Source organism: Pteropus medius, unplaced genomic scaffold (assembly GCF_902729225.1).
Source record: "Pteropus medius unplaced genomic scaffold, Ma_sr-lr_union100, whole genome shotgun sequence".
Lineage (NCBI taxonomy): Eukaryota > Metazoa > Chordata > Mammalia > Chiroptera > Pteropodidae > Pteropus > Pteropus medius.
Window position 1 is genome coordinate 7,482,161 of NW_024349797.1, and position 22,003 is coordinate 7,504,163.

The window sequence follows — 22,003 nt, forward strand, 5'->3', positions numbered from 1 at the left end:
CAGAAGTTTAAAAACCTGGATGGGGCTCATAGCACTTCAAATACTTCATCTATATTTTATCTTTGTAAAATTAAGAGTCTTCAGTTTGTCCATACTACCTGAATTAGCATGTCAACTTATCTGTTAAAATATTCTTTGCTTACTGTATCATACAACTGGTTCTGTGACACAAATGCAGTAACTGACACCCATAAAAATAACTGTTAATCTTGAGAAAGTTATGTGCCATTTTCTACATTAGACATACTTGCCATTTATACAAAACATAAAATTATTTCTATCAGATCTTATGAGTGCAGTGATAAGAAATGTGAGTTCAGGGATGTCTCTTGGATAGTATCCTAGTGCCACGTGGCACTTGGCTGATACAGATGGCTGTCAACATCATTAATCGTTTTGTATCTTGCCATGGGCTGTCTAATAAACCTCTTGGACCCTTCTTGTGGAAAAAAAAAAAATAGCACTGTTGAAAATGGAGCAGAAGAGGAGGAAAGACTTATGCTATTGCTTTGTCTGATGAGAGAACAGTTTTTATAATACTAGTTCCATTTCCAGACTGGGAAAATGAGTGTCATCATTATTCGATTTCTTTAAGAAACTCGAGAAAAAACGGACTCAGGTAAAAATGAATTAGTCTAGGGTCAAGATAATGACAAATTCAGTATCAGGTATCTATTCAGTAGAGTTTTTTTACCAAGTTATAAATTTCATACATTAGATCTCAGATGGTATTCATTTGAAATATGAAGTTACAGTGGGAGATTCACAAATTTAAAACATTTTGATGTGAAAATGGCCAGGAATCCCATAAAAACCAGGACAGTGCTAAACACAAAGCATGGTTCAATGGAGGTTTAATTGCTAAACGAAAGCTCATTTGCCTGAACTCAGTCTCAGTCACCTAATGAAACAAAAATACGGGGTTAAGAAATGGAACTAGTATTTTCTTTTTTTTTAAGTCTTCAGTAAAACTGCTGAATAGCAATAGCATCTGTCTTTCCTCTTCTGCTCCATTTTCAACAGTGCTATTGTATTATTTCCATATATTTAAACCTAAAGAGTCTACTAGTTTGTGGTGCTAATATTTGTTATCGGTTAGGACCACCCTGAGATCTTAGAGCCACTTTCAATATACTTCAAAGATACAGAGGCTCTCGACAACCACAGAGGAAGTACTCAGTCGTTCTGCCTAATAGTCCTAGTTCTTAAATCTTTTATAATTAGAGATATGTTTCTGCTTGTGATAGGAGCTAAACTGAAGTCTAACTCTTAAGAATAACAATGATGACAACAAAATAGTGCAAATTGTTTTCAAGGGGAATATTTATACAACTGAAAGACCAAACTGTTTGCCAGAACTTAAGATGTACTTGTTACCTAGATACATATAAATAAACTGTAAATATGGGCCAACATTGTCTCTTAAAAAGCTATTGTGAAGTTATAATTCTTATCTTTTCATTAAAGAAGGTTTTGCCTGGACAATTTGACTTCAAATAACTATACGTATTAAGCAATGTAAGTACATTTTCCCAGAATGCTTAATGCTTTATGATTTAAATTTTCACTAATGTTGTCTCTCAACTCCAACTAATGAGATTTTTAAAAAAATGATCAGAATAACAAACAAAACATGAATTCACAGTAGTGTTGGGGAGGGTGAATGAAAATTGCTTAATGGATTGAAGAACATCAATTGCTTAATTATACAGAATACATTGGGCTGAAACAATATCATTCAGTTTCTATCAAATCTCCCATCAGCAGAGATAGAAGCTTTCTGGATGCTTAGACAAAAGCTTTTTCCAGATTTGGTAGAACAACAAGATTTTTAGATATGAGCAACTCGATCTGAGCTGAATGCATGAGAAACAGCAGTGACAGCATTTCAAATGACCCCACTATCAATGGATAACATTGGTTGAAACATTCAATAACTAATTAATGAAAAATGAGTATGTACCTCATTAGTGGGCACTAAAATATTTAGGAATGTTTATGCCATGGAAGGTAGTTGATTTATATGTTTACTTTCGAACATTAAATTTTAAAGTCTAAAATTAAATTTATACCTAAATAATAATACTGCAGTCTCTAGAGATGTTTATTTTACTACCTTTTAATGACTTATTATAATTTTTTTAAATCAACTATCTTTAAAGAGTTATTATTCATTGTGACCTTAGTCTTTGCGAGATCAAGATGGACTCCCAACGTCAATCTCTACTTTGTCCAATCAACAATATAAAGCCAGGTGTCCAGACGACTTTAATTTGATAGCACACAGTTTAATAGACAGAAAAATGGGAAAAACATGGGTAGCCTATGTAATTAAATTCCATCATTTTCCCAGATATAATAATTAGATGACAGATTATGGAATAATGTATTTTTTAAAAAACACTGAAAGAAGAAAAATAAACATCAGACATGTCCCTTGAGCTAATCTTGGATTGTCTCTGGCACTACACCACTGTCCAACAGAACTTTCTGTGAGGACAGAAATGTGTTAGAGCTGTGGAAGCCATTAGCCACATTTGGCTACTGAACACTGGAAATTTGGCCAGTACAACTAAAGAACTAAAATTTAATTTTACTTCATTTTATACAGCCACATATGGCTAGTTGCTTTTGTATTGAATAGTAAAGTTCTGTACTTCTCTTTTTACCATCCTTGAAAATGATACTCTTGAGTGTCTGAAATATGCAGTATGAGAATCTGTCACTGTGTTAGGTTTTGTTGCATAAATAAACAATCCCCATATCATGAGTGACTAGGATTATTTTTTATCATTCCCCTTGCTATCTTCACTATATGCTCCAGGCTGAGGGGCCACCTCTCTCTAGGATACTGCCATCATGACAGAGGATAGAAAAGAGGAACTGCTGGCTGTAACCTGGCTTTTAAAGTTCCTATTTAAAAGTAATTTATGTTATTTCCACCCACATTTTATTGGTCAAAACTAGCATGGCCTCTCTTGATATCAACAGAATATCGATGGCCAAACTGATGTCTGTGGGACCAGGAAATATAATCCTCCTCCAGAAAGCAGTAAATTTTCAACAATATTACAATCTACCACAGAAATAAAAATTTTGATTTCGGTCAGTGAACTCTATAGGTTATAGCACATTTTGCTTTACACTGTTTGCCAGTCAGGATATAAAACACCTTGAAATTTTGAAAACAGCTTTCCCAGCTGCCTTCCAATGGTAATGATAATGATAACAAAAAAAAACAAAAGAATAAATAAAAAATGATAATAAAAACAGAAGCAGCAGAAATAAGAAGAGCAGCACTAACACCAGCGCTTACTGGGCTCCTCTGTGCCACGCACTGTCGCAGGTACTTTACTCACATGATTTCTCTGAACTTTCCCAGCAGCTCCAGGAGGTTGCTATAATTTCCCTGGGCCCCCCATATAAGAGACAATGCTGAGGCTCAGGTCTGAAGCCAGAGACCTAGGAAAGTGCAGCACTCAATTAAGTCACAGACGGCTCAGCCAGGATTGACTTCAAGTTTTATTCTGGTTCCACATTACAGCACTGTTCTTCCTATGCCTGGCATCAAGGCTGCTGTTTATTAGCTGTAATGTCAGTATTTAGAGGTAGCTCCAGTGTAAAATTTACCTCGTAACCTCCTGCCCTGCACTCCTCATCCCCTTCCTCTCTGCACTTCCAATATCCTAAACAGCCGCAATGTAATCATTACCCATATCCGCCCCTGGCAGGGAAATATGAAATCAACCTTCTCATCACCTTTCTTAGAAAATGTACACTTCCAGAGCCTATTAACTACCTTTCCTTAGGTGTTCAGCTTGACCTCAAACACAGGCTGCGACCTGTATTTGTGGTACCTAACAGCTGGAAATCAGAGATGCCTTCCAAGCTAGATGTCCAGGAAAGATGGGGAGGGGATGGCCCCAAGGCCTCCTGACAGCAGGCATCAGAAGAGGTAGAGGAAAGTTCAGGTCTTAAAAATAACTTTATAGATTCTAAAGAAACAATGGTATCTGGGAGTTTACCAAGTTAGGAGATTAAATAATGAGCAGGCTGAGAAAGAGCTTTCAGAAGAATGTAGTTAGCAAGCTCATGCTCTGGCTAAATGAAGAGTTACAAGCAGAGAGAGGAAATGAGGGCAACTACTAAACAACTACTTACCACATCTCTAGGATGTAGGCATTATTTATCTTCATTTTATAGATGAGGAAACTGAGGCCATGAGAGGATAAGTTCATTTCCCTAGTTCAGATATAACTGACCCTCTTGGCTTCAGCTCTCACCTCTTTATTGGCAGGTACTATGGCTTATGATAGGAGTATAATCAAGCTTTGGCTACCATATACATTTTAAACTTCACGTAGTAGGTGGCAAAAGCAGGAGTTTCAAACTCCATAAAAAGAAAAAGGGGGTAACTCGCAGGTTACACATGAAGAAAACATGACAGGATATAAGCAATTTCCAACTTCCAAATGACCAGAATCGGTGTCTAAATGATCGCTCTTGGTTCTCTAATCTCTCCTCGGAGAAAATTAACACAGGCATCTTAGATTATATAGATATAAAAAGGGTCCTTTTCTTAAACAAATGGGAAAAAAAAGTGGGAGAATTAAATCAAGATGGTTGACTGAGAACATATTCCTCACCACTCCAGGTCCTAAATCATAAAATCACAGTTGTGAAATGAAATAAATACAAAAGAAAGCTACAATTATACCAGCACTAGAAACCAGAAAGTATGGCATGAACTGACCACAACATGAAAAATTACTGCAGCCTTTAAAGTAGATGGTATAACAGAAAGCTGAGAAGAGCATATTATCCGAAAGAGGAACAGCAGAAAGTCACCTTTGAGGTATGAGCAATTCCAGGGCATCCAACAGCAGAGTAAAACAATTATTAAAAAATCAGGAGAGTACAACCACCAGGGTAATTAACTTTACAACTTCACTAAGCTGATTCAATCAAATTTCCTTATAATAAGCAGCAGAGGGAAGTGCTATGTGTCCGCAGGATAAACCCCCATGTAATCCTTTTAAATAAAACAATAGTATAACAGGGAAGAAGAAGGACAAGCACAGATTGAATTTCCAAGTTCTGCTGACACCTGAGGAAGAAACACAGAAAGAGAACAAGGCATTGAGTTGCCTTGTTGAAATTGGAGTTCTGACACCCAAGACTCACATATTTGATTCTGGGGCAGGTTAAATAAGGCAGGTCTATGTCTCCCAGGAATTAGGAAAGACTTAATTCCCACGGAATCGGCCACACTCACAGGCCTGTCTCTCCCACAGTCAGTATCACTGCTCTCTGAGAATTCAACAGAGGGTTGCAAATACATGTTAAACAGAAATCCAATAATGATGAAACATTTCAGGACAAAAACATCACCATTCATTAATTGATTCTAAAAATGTTTATTTGGTACCTATTGCATAAGTAATGGGACTTCTTAAGATGTTAGAAATATAGTAGGGAACAAAACAAAGTACTATCCTCATGGAACACATATTCTAATGGGGAGAAGAGAGACCAAAAATATCCAAATAAACATGTAAATGCAATATGCCATGAAGCTCAGGAGGAAACTAAAGGTAAAGAGACTAGGAGTAACAAGTGACTAAGAACAAAGTTAACCTCACAGAAGGTAGACAAGAGGAAACAATATAGATAAAAGTAGTCACTAAAAACTTCCAATCAGGATGGCACCCTAAGTTCAGGCTTTGACTGTCATCCTTTGCTCTAAGAACACACCACTGATAGGTAATATATTAAAAACAAGAAACCAGAAAGCCATTTCCAGGACTCCAAACAAGACAACCGTCTCCATGAACATGAAGCCTCACAGTCCTCCAATGATGAACATGGCTAAAGCCACACACCAGCTTGGCTCCAGATCATGAATCAGATGAGAGATTGGGAGTTCAGCTCCTATAGGATAAGTGGGACCTGAAGGACTCATTCAAGACAGGGAAATGGGCCCAAGATCTCCACTTGCAGCCAGATGCTTAGGGTAGTGCTACAGACATTAGAAAGGAGGCTGATGAAAAATGCTGTCTAATGCTACCTGAGGCTATTACACCAACTGAAAGCCCAAGGACACAGACACACATTACAAAGGGAAACAGCAGAGTGGCTGAGGCGCTGTGGATAACAGGATGTGGATCTAGCCAATATCTTTCCAGGGCATGAACCCAGAATCAAGTGTCAAACATGATTTGGGAATATGAGACAGAAGTAACTAAAAACTGTTAGGGAGTGGGGTACGTAGAGGGAGAAAGTGAGAAAACAATAGCAATAACCACCAATCAAAATGAGTTTTCAATCCCGAACTGTAAAACATTTGAAAAAATCTAACACTATAAACCTGGCCAATAAGATCAATAGTCACAATATGAATTTCCTTCAGAGTCAATGAATTTTATAGAGCATTGTGACAAAGACTTTAAAGTAACAACTTTGTAACATTTATCATGTTCAAAGAAATAATGATACTAAATGATCATGATATACTAAAGATGAAGATGATAATGATGGCGGTAGTGTTAATGAGTGTTGCTACTGATAACGACAGTTAACAGTAATTGTAAATGTACTATGTGCCAAGCATTGTTCTAATCATGTTATGTGAAGTAACTCGTATATTCCCTGACAACCCTGAAAATAATTAATAAGGAAAATATTTACATTATCCTGATTCTATTGATGAGTAAACTGAGGCATGGTCAAGTTAAATGACTTGCCTAAAGGAACACAGCTGTGATGTGAAGAGCTGGAATTCAAGCCCAGGCAGGCTGCCTCCAAGGCCTAGAAATTTAACTATACCATTCCGTCTTTCTGAAGGAAGGAATAAAAAGCATTGGAAATCCTTCTACAAAGAACAAGAAACTGTGAAACACAATGAGGCAGAATATCCAAATCTTCTCTTGGTTAGAAAAAAATACTAATAAAAGAAAACAAGCTGATCAGAAAATTGATAAAGATAAAAAAATAAAGTATTAGGAAAAAATGGAAGGTTCCAGTTAGAAATGGACTTGAGGTTCTTAAACTACCAAGAGAATACTACAATCAAGTTTATGATTGACTTAAAATTGACTTAAAAATTATAAAGCCTCAATAAATGCATAATCATTGAAGGAAATATGTGAGTAATCAAAGGTTTGTTCCTCACTCCCGAAACAAAATACACCAAGTCCAAAAAAATACATGGCTACACATTACCAAATATTCGAGAAATAGGTAATCCCTATAATTTATAGAAATTATACCAAAGAATAGAAAAAATGAAAACTACTTAATTTTAAGAGATTAAAAATATTAATATACTAAAAGTAGTACATTTTAGACTAATTTTACTTATGAATCATAAATATTAGCAAAATAAATTCAGGAGCAGCATATAAAAAGATAATTTATCAATCAAGAATGCCAACCGAAAGCCGTATCACATTAAGAATTTCATAAAATGTATATATGTATGGATATTCATCTATACATCATAAATATTAAATAAAAAGGAAAACATAGCACATACATGTATAACTAAATATAAAATAAAAAGCAAACTAGAGCAAATACCCTTAATGGTGAAATCTTAGAAATAACAGACATAGTCTATGGCCATGCCACCCTCGACAAGCCCAATCCCATCTGATCTCGGAAGCAGGGTCTGGCCTGGTTAGTACTTGGATGGGAAACCACCTTGGAATACCAGGTGCTGTAGGCGTTTAAAAAAAAAAAAATGGACATGTTTTAGTCCAGAACAAAAGCACTTATATGCCACATTGCACTATATAACTGAGTCAATTTAATAGGGGAAAGAAAAAAAAAACCCACAAAAGCAGCTCTGAGAAGAAGACTCATGAATACAGACTTTAAAAATGAATAGGGCAAAGATGAGCTATTCAATAAATGATAACCTATTATATATATTTTTTTATTATAGATAAATAGGTAACAAAAGTACTAAAACATGCAGAGCTAAGAAATAGCAAAGTTATAATGTTCACATCCAGAGAGGAAGAGAAATAATAGTATTAGGAAGAGATAATAATAGAGATTTCTATTGACTTCTGTAAAAATTCTACTACAGTAATCAATAAAACTCAGACCTGTTTTTTTAAAGATCATTCAAATGGAAAATTATTTGGCAACACTCATTACTTCACAACACACAAACATAAATTCTAGAAGAAATAAACATCATAATGTGAGAAGCAAAAAATTTAAACTTTTATTAGAAAATATAAAAGACCATTATTATGAACCTAGAGCAAGAAGAAAAAATACTGTTAAATAATTGAAGCCATAGCAAAATTAAAAGATAAGTCATAGAATAAGAGAAGAGACTTGCAATGCATATAACCAAAATAAAATTAAACTAAAAACGTGTGTGCATGTGTTCCAATAAATGTCAAATAAAACAATGTGATTTTAGAAAATGGGTAAGGACATGATCAGTCAATTCACAGATTCAAAGAAAAGTGACCCACACATCTGATTTTCTGAAAGTAAATGTCTGCAAATGCCAAGTATTATATTAAAATACAAAACGAGAGAATAATGAAAATATATACCAAACAACTTCTTTGCACAATGATTTGACAATATTATCTACAACTAGGCTATGATCCAAGAATTTCACTCTTAGGAATCTATCTTGGAGAAATTATCTCACATATGCACAAGGAGCCATAAGCAAGGATGCTCAGCACAGAAATTGCTTTAAAAGAAAAAAACTAGAAGAAGCCTAAATGTTCATTAACATTGGAAAGATGAATTATGACATAATTACAGTTAAAATGAATGAAATAAAACTATATATTATATGGTCAATGGAGTCAAAATTAAAAATTAGATTGCTATGTGAGAAAAGTCATCTAACGCTTAAAAACCTACAATCAATAGTATATATATTTTGTTGTATATATATATATTTTATTACTATATAGTAAAGTTATATACTAAATATACTAATAGTACATATATTTTATTACAATGTATAATGTTGTCGATATGTTATATATAGTGATAAAAGTATATAATACGTTCGGGAATAATAAACACCAAATTTGAGATAGTGGTTACCTCTGGGTCTCTTTCTTCTCAGAAAGAGTAATGGAATTGAGAAGCAATATTATTTGTTTAAAGAGGCATCAACTGACTTCTTGAAAATAATAGTAAATCAGTAAAACACAAAGATGTTTTTTATTTTAAAGGCCAGCAAAAATCCTAACCCCTAGTACCTCAGAATACGATTGTATATATTTGGAGACAGGGCCCTTAAAGAGGTAATTAAAGTAAAATGAGGTCACTAGAGTAAGCCCTAATCTGACTAGTATCCTTAAAAGAACAGGACACCCACAGATGGAGACGCATGTGACTGCAAAGGGAGAACATGGCCTCTACAAGCCAAGGAGACAGTTCTCAGAAAGTAAACCTGTCGACATCTTGATCATGGACTTCTAGCCTCCAGAACTATAATAAAATAAATTTCTGTCATTTAAGCCACCCAGTCTGTGGTACTTTGTTATGGCAGCCCAAGCAAACTAATACAGATAGGCAAAGGGAGTCTCCTTATTAAGACAGCACCAGTTAGCTTTTCTGTCACTTTGTAACACTCATGAGTCCTAAAACAGTATAAGATCTACTTTAGCAGATTTTGTTTTTAATGTCTTGAAAGGGCGTTTATTTTAAAATACTTAATTTTAGGAAGTTAAAAAATGTTAATATACTGAAAGTAGATAAAGATCATTAGAGACCCATTTTACTTATGAATCATAAATAAAATATTAGCAAATAAATTCAGTACCAGCATATGAAAAAGTAATTTATCAATTAAGAATACCAATCTAAAACTATCACATTAAGAAATTCATAATATATGTATGCATATTCATCTATACATCATAAATATCAAATAAAAAGGAAAATATAGCACATATGTTGTATCTAAATATAAAATAAAAAGCAAACTAGAGCAAATACCCTAATGGTGAAATCTTAGAAATAATGGACATGTTTAAGTCCAGAACAAAAGCACTTATGTGCCACATTGTACTACATAACTGAATCAATTTAATAAGAGAATGACCTATTATTAAAGGGATAGGGGAAACACACACACACAAAAGAACACCTGAGAAGTAGACTCATGTATACAGACAGACATTAAAATGAGTAGTCTACTAAACTGACCAAGTCTTTGTGAATTAAAAACAAGGAGTAAAAACTACAAATTGCTGCTCTATAGGTATGGCCTAGGATTTCAAGTAAGGTATTGGTGGTGTCAGATGATTCTTAAGAACTCTTGAATTCTTTGACAGACTTCCCCATTAGTTAGTTACATATGGCTCATCATTGATAAAAATATCACAAGACAGATTCCTAGGAAGATTATCAAAATTAAACCTAAGATGAGTTTAGTCATTCTGAAACGTGTGTCATATAAAACCAGCACACAACACAATCGCTAACTCTACAATAAAAAAGAGGCCTCGACTTTTTCTATATCTTATAAATAATTAAAAGATAATTTTTTTTCCTGTGCCAAAGATAAGCTATAGAGAATGAACAGAACTAACCAGGCAACAGACTGACAGCAGACCAAAAATAGTTTGGATATGTGAAAAGTTCAAAATGAAATTCACCATTCTTTTTGCAAGCTAGGCAAATTGGATGCTTTACTTTAATGAGCCATGGAGAAGGACTGATTGATTACAGGGGATGTTGCTTTATGGTTTACTGTTCACAAATCACTGATCTCTTGATTGTATTGTCTATATATGGTAATCTGTTTTCTCCTTCTTGCTTCTTGGGGAAAGAGCAGAGGGGACAGGTTGGGGAGAATTTTACACCTTCAAAATTATCCCCACATATCAAAACTGACAGGCCCTGGAAGTTTAAAAGTACCTTTCACAATTCCAATTTAGTAAAAGCAAAAACGGATTTATACTAAAGAGATGGCACATATAAATTGACCTTGAAGCCCAGTGGCCTGCCAATTATAAATTACAGTTTTCTAGGCAATATCAATAGGAAATGTAAGCTATTTACCGGCCATGAAACAAGAGTCTATACAATTTTTACAAATAAAGAAATTAAATTATTATAAATAGAGAAATTAAAACTAGAAAGAATTATTGTTTAAAATAATCTTTGTAAGAAACAAATAAGTCTTTTCTTGTTCTTCTCTGATATTAACTTGATATTATCATTAAACAAATTTTGAGATACATATTAAGCAACAAAATAAAGTACAATGAAAATGCACAGAAAAATGTTTTTAAAAGAAATAAGATCAGAGATTTGCTAATACTATAGTCATAAATTATTTGTTCAAACCAGTTTCTATAAAAAGGAACTACAAAGATAATCAACAATCAAATAAACAAATCCAACAGAGCTAAGCATTTTTCAGGTAAAATGAGCTACAAAATGTAGGGAAGTGAGGGATAGAGGGAGTCATAAGAATGTTGAACCAAATCCCAAAGTTTTTAATACTTTTCTTGGTCTCTTGCTTTTCACTGCCAATTACAGATATGAATCTGTGCCCATTAAAAGCACATATGTAGTATGATTTCTTATTTCTTCTAAAATATCTTTGACCTCAGAATCAATTGATTAGTTTCATTTCACAAGATCAGCCTATGCTTTCTAGTTTGAATGTTTATTTTTTTAATTCGAAAGTACTATAGCATCTGGAGAAAATATTATAACACATGAAGACTAAATAAAATTGAAAGATGCTTTTCTGCATAATCATGACATTGAAGTTTGTGAAATTAAGTGAAATATATCAGTGGCAATTTAATTCCTACCTTTACCCTCCCCCAAAAATTTGTTCTTAAGCTCAAGATTCTAAACTTTTGTCTCTAAGATATTCAAGGTTAAAAAAAAAAGTGTAATAATTAGAAATCTTTTTAGAAAACAGAGGTAGTATACATTTGTATATTGTATGATATATATAATGGCAATTGTCATATTCAAGGTGTTTTTTTCCCTTGAAATATGTCTTCGAACCATAATTAACAATAACAAGGAAATTTACCATAATAAAAATTAAAGATTATAATTCTACTAAAAGATTTACATAATTATAAACCATTTTAAAACAACTACATTCTGAAATCATAAAGGAACCTTCTGTGGTATTTGTTTGCACAATTAAAGAAAGCTAGAATATTTATTAAAAGAAGTATATATTATCAATTCTTGCCTCACTGAAACTATTGTTTCATTAATGAGCTGATAAGCATTTTTAAAACGAATTAAAGCAAAGGAATATCATACTCAGAAATGTAAAAACGCTTACAACCTCTAATCCTGGCATACTTTTAATTTTCCTGGAGATATGTATGCCTTTCCTTTCCTTCATTTTTTTTAAGCATCAGAACTCCAGAAGAGATAAGCTCATAAACTCCCAGAAATTAATTAATAAATCCAAGAACATGCTATCTTCACAGCAAAAACAATAAATGAAGGATATTGAATCATTGGTCTTTTACAGGAAATAGTGCTTCTGGTTAGCAAATTTGAAAGTAATTCAGCAGAGAAAATAAAATAATTCTATAAATAGGATTATGCAAAAGAGGTCCATTTACCTTTCTTTTGTTAGATAAAAGCATTGTTTTTGAATGTTTCTTGAATATTCGTTACTTTTTTGCCACTTTAAAATATGTACACATTTTTGGTATAGAGAAGTGGTAAAGAGCTATAAGATTTTAATCAGAATACCTGGGTTCCAACTCTGGCTTTGACACACATTGTTTTTATAATAATAATTATTCTTATAATTTTATTCATCGTCATCATCATTCTTATTACAGAAATTTTTGAGATCACATCATTATAGAGATTTTTCACTTCTGCTCACCAGCAAGCGATCCGACAGTACTCAAAAGTCTGTGACACATCCTATGATTTCCGGAAAAGGAATTGCAAGGTTCTGAAAGTATTCAAAGTCAAATGCAAACATATTTGAAACAGGCTAAAGAAAATACGTAAGGGCTTAATTTTTCTTTCCTTATAAGAAAATTTCTTTATTGAGCTTTATAAAAACTCTATGGTTTTAAATAAAGAAAAAAAATCTCAAATATATATGAGTATATATGTATATATGAATGTATGCCAGTATATGTGTGAATGAGACAAAATAAAGGCCTACATTTCATACTAATTTGCATTATTTTACCTCCACACATACACTGCCAATGAGCTACTTCTATTATAGAGGAAGAAGACGCTAAGGTAAAATAGTCACCATCCGCTTAACCACCAGAGAATTTATTTCACATTCTCCCCTATAAAGTGACGCAAACACCTTGCTATACTGCATGAAAGTAATATACAGACACGGTTTCCCATAAACCCATAAGGATACCAGGCGCGTAGCACATTACTTAGATCTTATTTAAAGTATAGAGCTGTTTAAGGCTCAAATGGAAATTCTTAATAAAATCATGAATTACAGCCATTTTGCTTTTATCTCAGAATCACTCCCATTCCTTTTTACTCCATCCTGCTCCCTTATATGATCTTTTGTATTTCTTTCATTCTTTCATTCATTCATTCGTTCATTCTCATTTATGATCAATTTAAAACACACAAAAGTAGAGTATAATATCATGCTTTAATTAATACCTTGCTATTCAAAGCATGTTGATGAAACATTGAGTTCTTTCCTGATTTTTGCTATGCTAAACAGTGATTCTATGAATATTCTTGACATACCACTTGTCACACTTTTGTCAGAGGTCCTCTTAGGTAAATACTTGGAGTAATATTATTAGAATACATGGTATGTGAGTGTTCAAACTTATAAAACATTACAATTTTTTTTCAAGAAAGATTATACCAATTTACACTACATTGACAATAAGATGCTGGTGAGCCATTATCACTTCTAACACTTCATGTTGTTAGATTTAAATGTATGCTAAGTGAAAAATGAGATTTTATTGAATTAGTAACTCACAATGATCTTATTATTTCTTCATGGTTATTGGAACCATATGTCTTTCTTTTATTAAATGTTTATTTATGTCTTCTGCCCACTTTTGATTGAGTTGTCTTTTTTCTTATTATTTGTAGTGCATTTATTCTTGATATTAATACTTGGTAGGTTAAGTTTTAGAACTAACATTTATCTATAGTTTGTTTCTTTGCCTTTTCTTTTTTTAAAATATCTTTTGAAGAACAAAGTTTTCAACTTTAAGGTAGTCAAAACTATCAATGAATAAGTTCAAATTATTTTCCGTATGGACTAACCATTTTGCCTATCACATTTACCGACTAGTTCTCTATCTCACCCTAATGTGCCATGTAAACTCTGCCATATTGCAAAGTTTTATACCTCTGTTGCTAGAATTGCTACTGATTTGTTCGATCCTGAACCAATACCACACTAGTGTTGTAAAGCTTCACAGTACGTTCTAACATCTATTAGTATTAGACACCATTCCTGTTTGCTTCAAAATTTCTCTAAGCTACACATCCATAAACAGTTTAGAATCAAGTTATATAAAAAAGACTTTGGTATTTTTATTAAAACTGATATCACTAAATCTATGGGCAAATTTGGAAAGAACTGAACATTTGTATGATTAAAGTTTTCATATTCGTAAACATGAGATATTTCAACATTCGTTTATCTATTAAAGCATATCAATAAAGTTTTATAATGTGTACACATTACACATCTTTTCATAGATATATTCTAAAGCACATAATCATTGCGTTGCTTTTATAAATGGAATCTTAAAAACTATGTTTTCCGATTGTTCATTGCTAGTAAATGGAAATGTAATTGATTTTACAAACTAATTTTTATCCAGATATTTCTCAATTTCTTCTACCATTTCTAATAATTTGTCTGTAGATTATTTTTCCTTTAACAGTCAGATTATCTACAAATCTACAGATTATCTACAAATGGCCGTTCTAGTTCCTCTTTTACCATCCATTTTATATCTAAATTTATATAATAAATATCATAAATTTCTTTTTCTTATTTTATTGCACTGGCTAGCAACTCATACTAGTATAAGGTTGAATAAAAGTGGTGATAATGAGCATTAACCCTTACACTTGTTTTTTTTTTTTAATAGTATCTTCCTATTTAAAATGATGTATTTAAGGAATTTTTGGTAAATATTTTATATCAGGTTTTAAAATTCTTTTAATTTACTAAATATTTTTATAATATGAATTTGTGTAGAAATTAATCAAATACTTTTTTCTTGCAGCTATTGATATAAAACTGTGGTTCTTCTCATTTAATCCTTTTAATATGGTAAATGGCATTTACAGATTTTCTAATATTATATTATCTTTGTAGTTCTAGGGCAAAGACAACTTGACCATTATATAGTATCTTTTTCATATAATATTAAATATTTGCATTTATATTTGTAAATAAAATTAGTCTAAAATGTTATTTTCTTACACTCCTTTTCTGACTTTAGTTTCCAAATGATAGTAGCCTCATATTTTGGAACTATGGGAGCCAAAAAAGAAAAGCACCACATCTAAACTTTGACATATGAAGTAGTTCAATCATTAAATTACCTATAGTTTACGTCAACATTTCTTCAAACTTGGAGTGTATATGTGTTCATGAATGTGTATTTTTGTCTGATTCTTGTCTGTTGATAATCTGTGCTTATTTATAGACATACTGGCCTTAAAAAGAGCTAGAAAGTATTTCTCTTACTCACTTGATTTTAAGAGTGAAAGTAGTGTTATATAGATCAAAAAAGTGTTATATAAATCATGAGTTCTTTCAGAATTCATACAACTCAACAACAACAAAAGAATCCAATTAAAAATGGGCAGAGGATCTGAACAGACACTTCTCCCCAAAAGACATATAAACAGCCAACAAACGTATGAAAAGATGCTCAACTTCATTAGCACTTAGGGAAAAACAAATCAAAACCACAATGAGATACCATCTCATATCTGTAAGAACAGCTATTATCAACAAGACGAGTAATAAAAAGCGCTGAAAAGGTTGTGAAGAAAAAGGAATCATCATACACTGATGGTGGGAAGGTGAGTGTGTATAGCCAGTATGAAGAACATCATGGAGGTTCCTCAAAAACTTAAGAATAGAATTACCATATGCTCCAGCAAACCCTCTTCTGGGTATCTACCCCCAAAATTTGAAAACATTTATCCACACAGATGTATGCACCCTGTTGTTCACTGAAGCATTATTCATGGTGGCCAAGACATGGAAACAACTGAAGAGTCCTTCAATAGATAATTGGATAAAAATGATGTGGTACATACATATAATGGAATATTACTCAGCCTTAAGAAAAGATGAAGTACTGCCATTTGCGACATATGGATGGATCTTGAGATTATCATGCTACGAGAAATAAGTCAGACAGAAAAAGTTAAGAACTATATGATTTCACTTATATGTGGGATATAAAACTGAAAGCAACAAATGAACAGGATAAACAGGGTCTCATGGACACAGACAACAGTTTAGTGGTTACCAGAAAAAAAGGGGGGAGCGGGGAGGTAGATAAAAGTAAAGGAGGTCAGATATATGGTGACTTAGGGTCAGGAACACACAAGGCAATATACATATAATGTATTACTGAATTGTATACATGAAACCTATATAATTTTATTATTCAATGTCTCAATAAATTTAACTTAAAAAAACTAAAATAAAAATTTAAGAACGTTACTTTCATTATACAAGAACTAGAACCCTCTGTATATCTAATAAAAAAAAGTACTCTTCCTCAACTAACAATCTATAGTTGATGAAATGAATAACTTGCCCAAGTGTGGTTGAGCCTAATGAAGTGAACAATTTAGATACATATCAAAAGAAAAACAGAGCAATATTATTTATCTTACAATATGTCATAATCACAAAAACTTCATTGCAATTGAGGTATTAGATTGGCAATAAAACAACAAATAATTTAGGAGCTTTAGCGAGAAAAATGTTTGGATGCTCAAAAACATGTTTAAGAGACATCTTTCATATGTTTTAGAATTATATAGTAGAGTACCTAATACAGAAAGCTAGGATGAACTAATCTATATTTTTCAGATTTCTTGGTTTAAGAAAAGGCTATTTGTCAATTGTCATCCACCCTCTATTTTCAACATGGACAGTTACTCTTTAAGAGATATACATGCTCAAGGGAAAATTACACAGCAGCTGAAGTCATGAAGAACTGCCCATCAGTTAAGCACGGATTCCTGCAAGTGACCTGAGAGCTCCAATTCAATTAAAATGAAATGGAACAGCATGTATACAGTAGAGCCAGACTTTCTATCACTTTTTTTCTTGGATACAATCATTGGGGATAATCTATAATCCTGCTGTGAAAAGAAATAAACTCAAATGCTACTTTCATATAAAACATCATCTATCAAAACTATAAAGAACACTTTACATAGCATAATCCAAAATGTTCTAGCTCTATTCCTAAGTTTAGAAAATAAAATAAAAAGAGGACTCTAAGTATGTATGAGGTTAACCAGTTAGGAGCTTAAAAGAGTGAATTCTCTCCAGAAATGAGATTCTACTCATGCTTGAAAATAAACACTCGCCAATGAATGCCTGTTATTTTCTGATGATACAACCTATTCAAGAACATAAATACATAATATATTATTCCCAGGTGAAAGATATGACATATATAGTCATAGAATTAATAAAGATGCTTTTATCCCTCTATGAAAAGCCTTAAATCGTTTATCTCCTTTCCCTCTTTCTAATAGTTGCTTTACCTTACTCTAGCTTGACTTTTATAGATTATAGTCTCTATCTCATTATCTATGTCTAGTTCCCCCTCAGCTCTTTTATAAAATATAGACTTGCCAATATTTCAATTTAACCACATCATTAAATATTTACCCTCTACCAAATGCATGCTTCTCTAAACTCGGTGCTGGCTAGAGCAAGTATTAAATATTATAATAATTGTGCTTAAAACGACAAAAAAAGTATTTCTAGATGATCAGTAACTCCTTCATGAGATTTTATAATTTCTTCCAATCCTTATGCTTACTGGTTTTACTTGTCTGGTCCAGAATCCATACTGACCTTAAGTAGCTGCTCTCTGCTATCTGTCCTCACTGTAAAAATAGCCTTCCCAGCAAATATAAGAAATGCATAAAATCAGTTATTCACTAGCTTATTCTATATCAATGTAATAAAAATAAGTGAAATCAACATTCTTTATTCTGACTTAATAAATAGCATCAGCTTTAGCAAGAAGCTCTTTGCAATAGTTCTCAAACCTGGATAACGTTTTTCTATAAAACGAGATTTCATGTTTCTTTCATGTTGTTTCCTCAATTGTTAAATCAGATGAACGCATCACCTAAGCAGCTCACCAGAGCCCCCATTCACCTTCCTATTAGTTGATGACAATGAATGGAAGGGTATTAAAATACTGGAAACATTCCCTAAAGGTGGTATAAAAATAATAACAGAATTATCATTCTATCTGTTTTTGTAGGAAAATAAGTGAGAGGAGTCCTTGCTTGTTTTATAAAGTTTTGGAATAACTAAATCAGATAACTTTACTAAATTTATTAGAATTCTCTAAAACATGTTACTTTGTTATAAATTCATCTATACAGTTTCTTACCATCAAGTCTAAATTATATCAAATCCTCTTGAAGGCAGATAATAGAAAGATGTGAGAAAAAACACCAAGAGTTAAAGATGAAGGAATCGTAAGGTAGAGTTTTTCTCAGCAATATAATTACGCCAAAACATTCATCAAGAAACTGTTAGAGTACCAAAGGGCACACCAAGCATTTGAACTACAATGATGGGTAAGAAATGCTTTATATACTCAGGCTGCTCAAAACCTAAGTGGATGGAGATCAAGCTACAACTTAGAGGCATTACTGATATAAAATAAGCAAGTGTATTTAGAGGGACCAAAAGTAGAAGAAGACAGAGTTGGCGTTAAAGAGGGCAAGAACAGTGAAAGAAATTCGTGGTTATTTAAGCATTATCCCCACATTCCAGTCAGCTATACAAAAGATGCACCTATATTTAAATAACAAAAGTGCTCAAAATTTTGTTAAATATATGTTTAGACTAAGAATACATATATTGAAAAGATGTTAGGCTTTGAAAAGCTAAAAATACTAGGGTACTAATGGGGTTTTGGGGGGATTTATGTGTAAACATTTATGTACATGTATACATATAAATAAAAGTTATGCATAATATAACAGGCTTATTACATTAGAGGCTGAGGACGTTCTTTTATAAAATGGGTAAAACATTAAAATATTTTAAAGTAAAAGCACTTAACTTATGCATTCACGAATTAAAATTTATAAGTATTACCATCGAGTTAAAAAAATTATAGATTGACTATAGTGACTTCCTAAATTATCTTTTTAAAAAATCACATAATAAACTGAGGAAAAGAACAAGAAGATGGAAAAAAATGCCAAAGTAACAGCAGATATGCGATACTGAGTACAAGACATGGCAATCTTGGAAATACCGACCATTCATTCTGTTCTAACCCCTTCCACTTGCTATTGCACAAAGTGGTCTTTTTAGTAAGTTGTTTGAAATTTTTGAATTAGAAGCCTTAATGTTTTCAATTAGGTTCACTGTTTCATACTGCTTTATGTTTATGTTTGATAGAAAACACACTTTGGCAGACATATAGTTTCAATTAAGTTACTCAGGGAGAGAGTTTGATGCTAAGTAGCTTTAATCTTCTGAAAATTAAATTTCTCATACTGGTTGGCTCAGATATAGATAAAATCATTACAAACACTTTGTCCAAGATATTTAAAGGCAAGTGTAACAAAAACCCTACAGCATACACTTGAGTGATAGGAAAATATATTGCTTTTCATATGTATGCAATTCCAAAATAGTGTGTCAACAACAAACCCACCTATCAATATTATATTTAATACCTTATTAAATAACCATTAGTTTGTGGTTTTCCAGTATCCTTTTACTGAACTGATGTTTCTTTATCATGAGACCACTTTGGAACTCAATTTCAATATATAGTATTCTGAAATATTGCATTATTATTAAATAAAATATGCCAAATAAGATATATTATTGGATCAGAAAATTTTCTATTTTTACTCATTAAAAATTTCACAGTTAGGAATGTAAATTTAGATTAAATATTTGCCATAGAATTTTAAAACACAAGTATACTCTAATTAATAGCTGTGAAAAAATGACAATATTGTAATATCTTTCCTATTTCTCCATCACAAATCTACTGAAACAATAGAGTATTAAATAAACCCACAAACTTTTGTATGTTCAGTTACTGTGACCTATATATACATCTAGTATCATTTCATTTTGAAAGCATTATCAACCTGGAAATTTGCTATTAAAATACACAGACCAACAAATATAGATATGAACGCTTCTTAAATCCTGGCTTTCTCGATACATTAAGAATGGCTTTATTTTATTTCTTCAAATGAGGCAAAATTTACTTTAAAATTTACTACAAGCTGACAGAGAAAAATGATTCTCTGTTTAGTGAGAACAGCGGTCAAAAGAGAATGTCATGGGTAATCCCAGATTACAGTTAAACCACAACCTTCTCCCCCTTATCTGAGGTCAGATGCTCAGGGGAGGATTAACCATGGTCACAATAACAGAGAGACCTAGGACCTGCTCACCTTACCCATAGGCCTTAGCAGCTAATCAACAGTTGACTGGGGCTGACTGCCTGGCAAGGAGAGAGAAGGAGAGCAAACTGTTCTCTCGCAATCTAGACCCTCTTAGATTTATAAAATTCCAACTTAAAAAAATGCTACCCAAAGAAAAAAAAAAAGGAAATTACTCTCTAAATCTTCATAAACAAAGGGTCAATGGACTAATTGAGTTGAACCAAATGAAATTGCAGTTTTGTAGGTCAAGACAGTTCAACCTAAATTCCAAGAAGATTAAAAATTAAGATAACTGCAACTAAACAAAGTTAATATTTCACATTTATTTCTAAGATATAATAATTTAAAAATAGTCCACACCCAGAAATATTTAATAAAATTTTGTAACTGTTGATCAGGGAAAGTCATAGGCAAATAAAATATGCAACACAAATAAAATAAAAAGAACTCTTCCTCTTGGACATAGAGTGGCTGCAAAAGTTCCCCAAAAGACAAACTGCTATAACTGATCACCCACGAGAAAGGGTTTTTGGACAGAAGGTGGAAATTGGATTAGGGATCAAACAGTTTGTTGAAACAGAGTAATTGTGGCTACTTGTCAGGAATCATCAGAACACAAGATACAGCCAGATGGAGGTATCAGCGTGATATAAAAATGTAAACTAATAATACAATACCTATAAGAGTTGGTAGAGTAAGCAAATGAATATTTGGTTAGGTAAGAAATTTTAAAAGAGTTAAGATCATGGTTTTGAATCATATCCAGAAATCAACTTCCATTAGTCATCGCAATATAGGCAAATTTCAAAGAAAATAAAAAAAACCACTCTGCCTAAAAAGTAAAATTAATCTAACGAGTTCAATTATTTAAAGCAGTGGCTATCATGATGATACCAAAGAAAGAATGTGTACTCTGATTGTCAAAAGTATAAACAAGTACAATTTCCATGAAAACTTTCATTAAGATAACAGATTTGGGAGAATGCCCACCATAACTTGGTGACATCAAATTCTGGAGACTGGAAAAAACTTTACAGATAAAATTAAAAGCACAAGCATGGAATGTCCTTCTCCTTATGTCTAGTTAAGTCATTAAGTAGTATTATTTAGACTATAGCGAGCAGACTGTGCCCTCAGGCAACAACAAATTTTATTCGATAAATATTTAACTTTACCATGAGGAACACAGGTTTCTAACCATAAAAAGATAGAGTTAGACTAAATAATCTTTAAGGATCCTTCCAGATTTAAAATGACATTCTGGGTGGGCCTCCACAGTCTTGCCCAGATCAACTCACCCTAATTTTCCATCAGATAAGGAAAGTTTGTTCGTGTG

The 22,003-nt window shown here is 32.6% G+C and overlaps 1 protein-coding gene and 1 pseudogene across 12 annotated transcripts in view; one reads left to right on the forward strand and one right to left on the reverse strand.

Annotated features, from left to right (window-relative positions):
• Positions 1 to 22,003, reverse strand: part of CEP128 (centrosomal protein 128) — a 348,588-nt gene that overhangs the window by 148,730 nt on the left and 177,855 nt on the right. The gene's annotated exons all lie outside the window — the stretch shown is intronic.
• LOC120619952 (uncharacterized) lies at positions 7,613 to 7,726 on the forward strand (annotated as a pseudogene).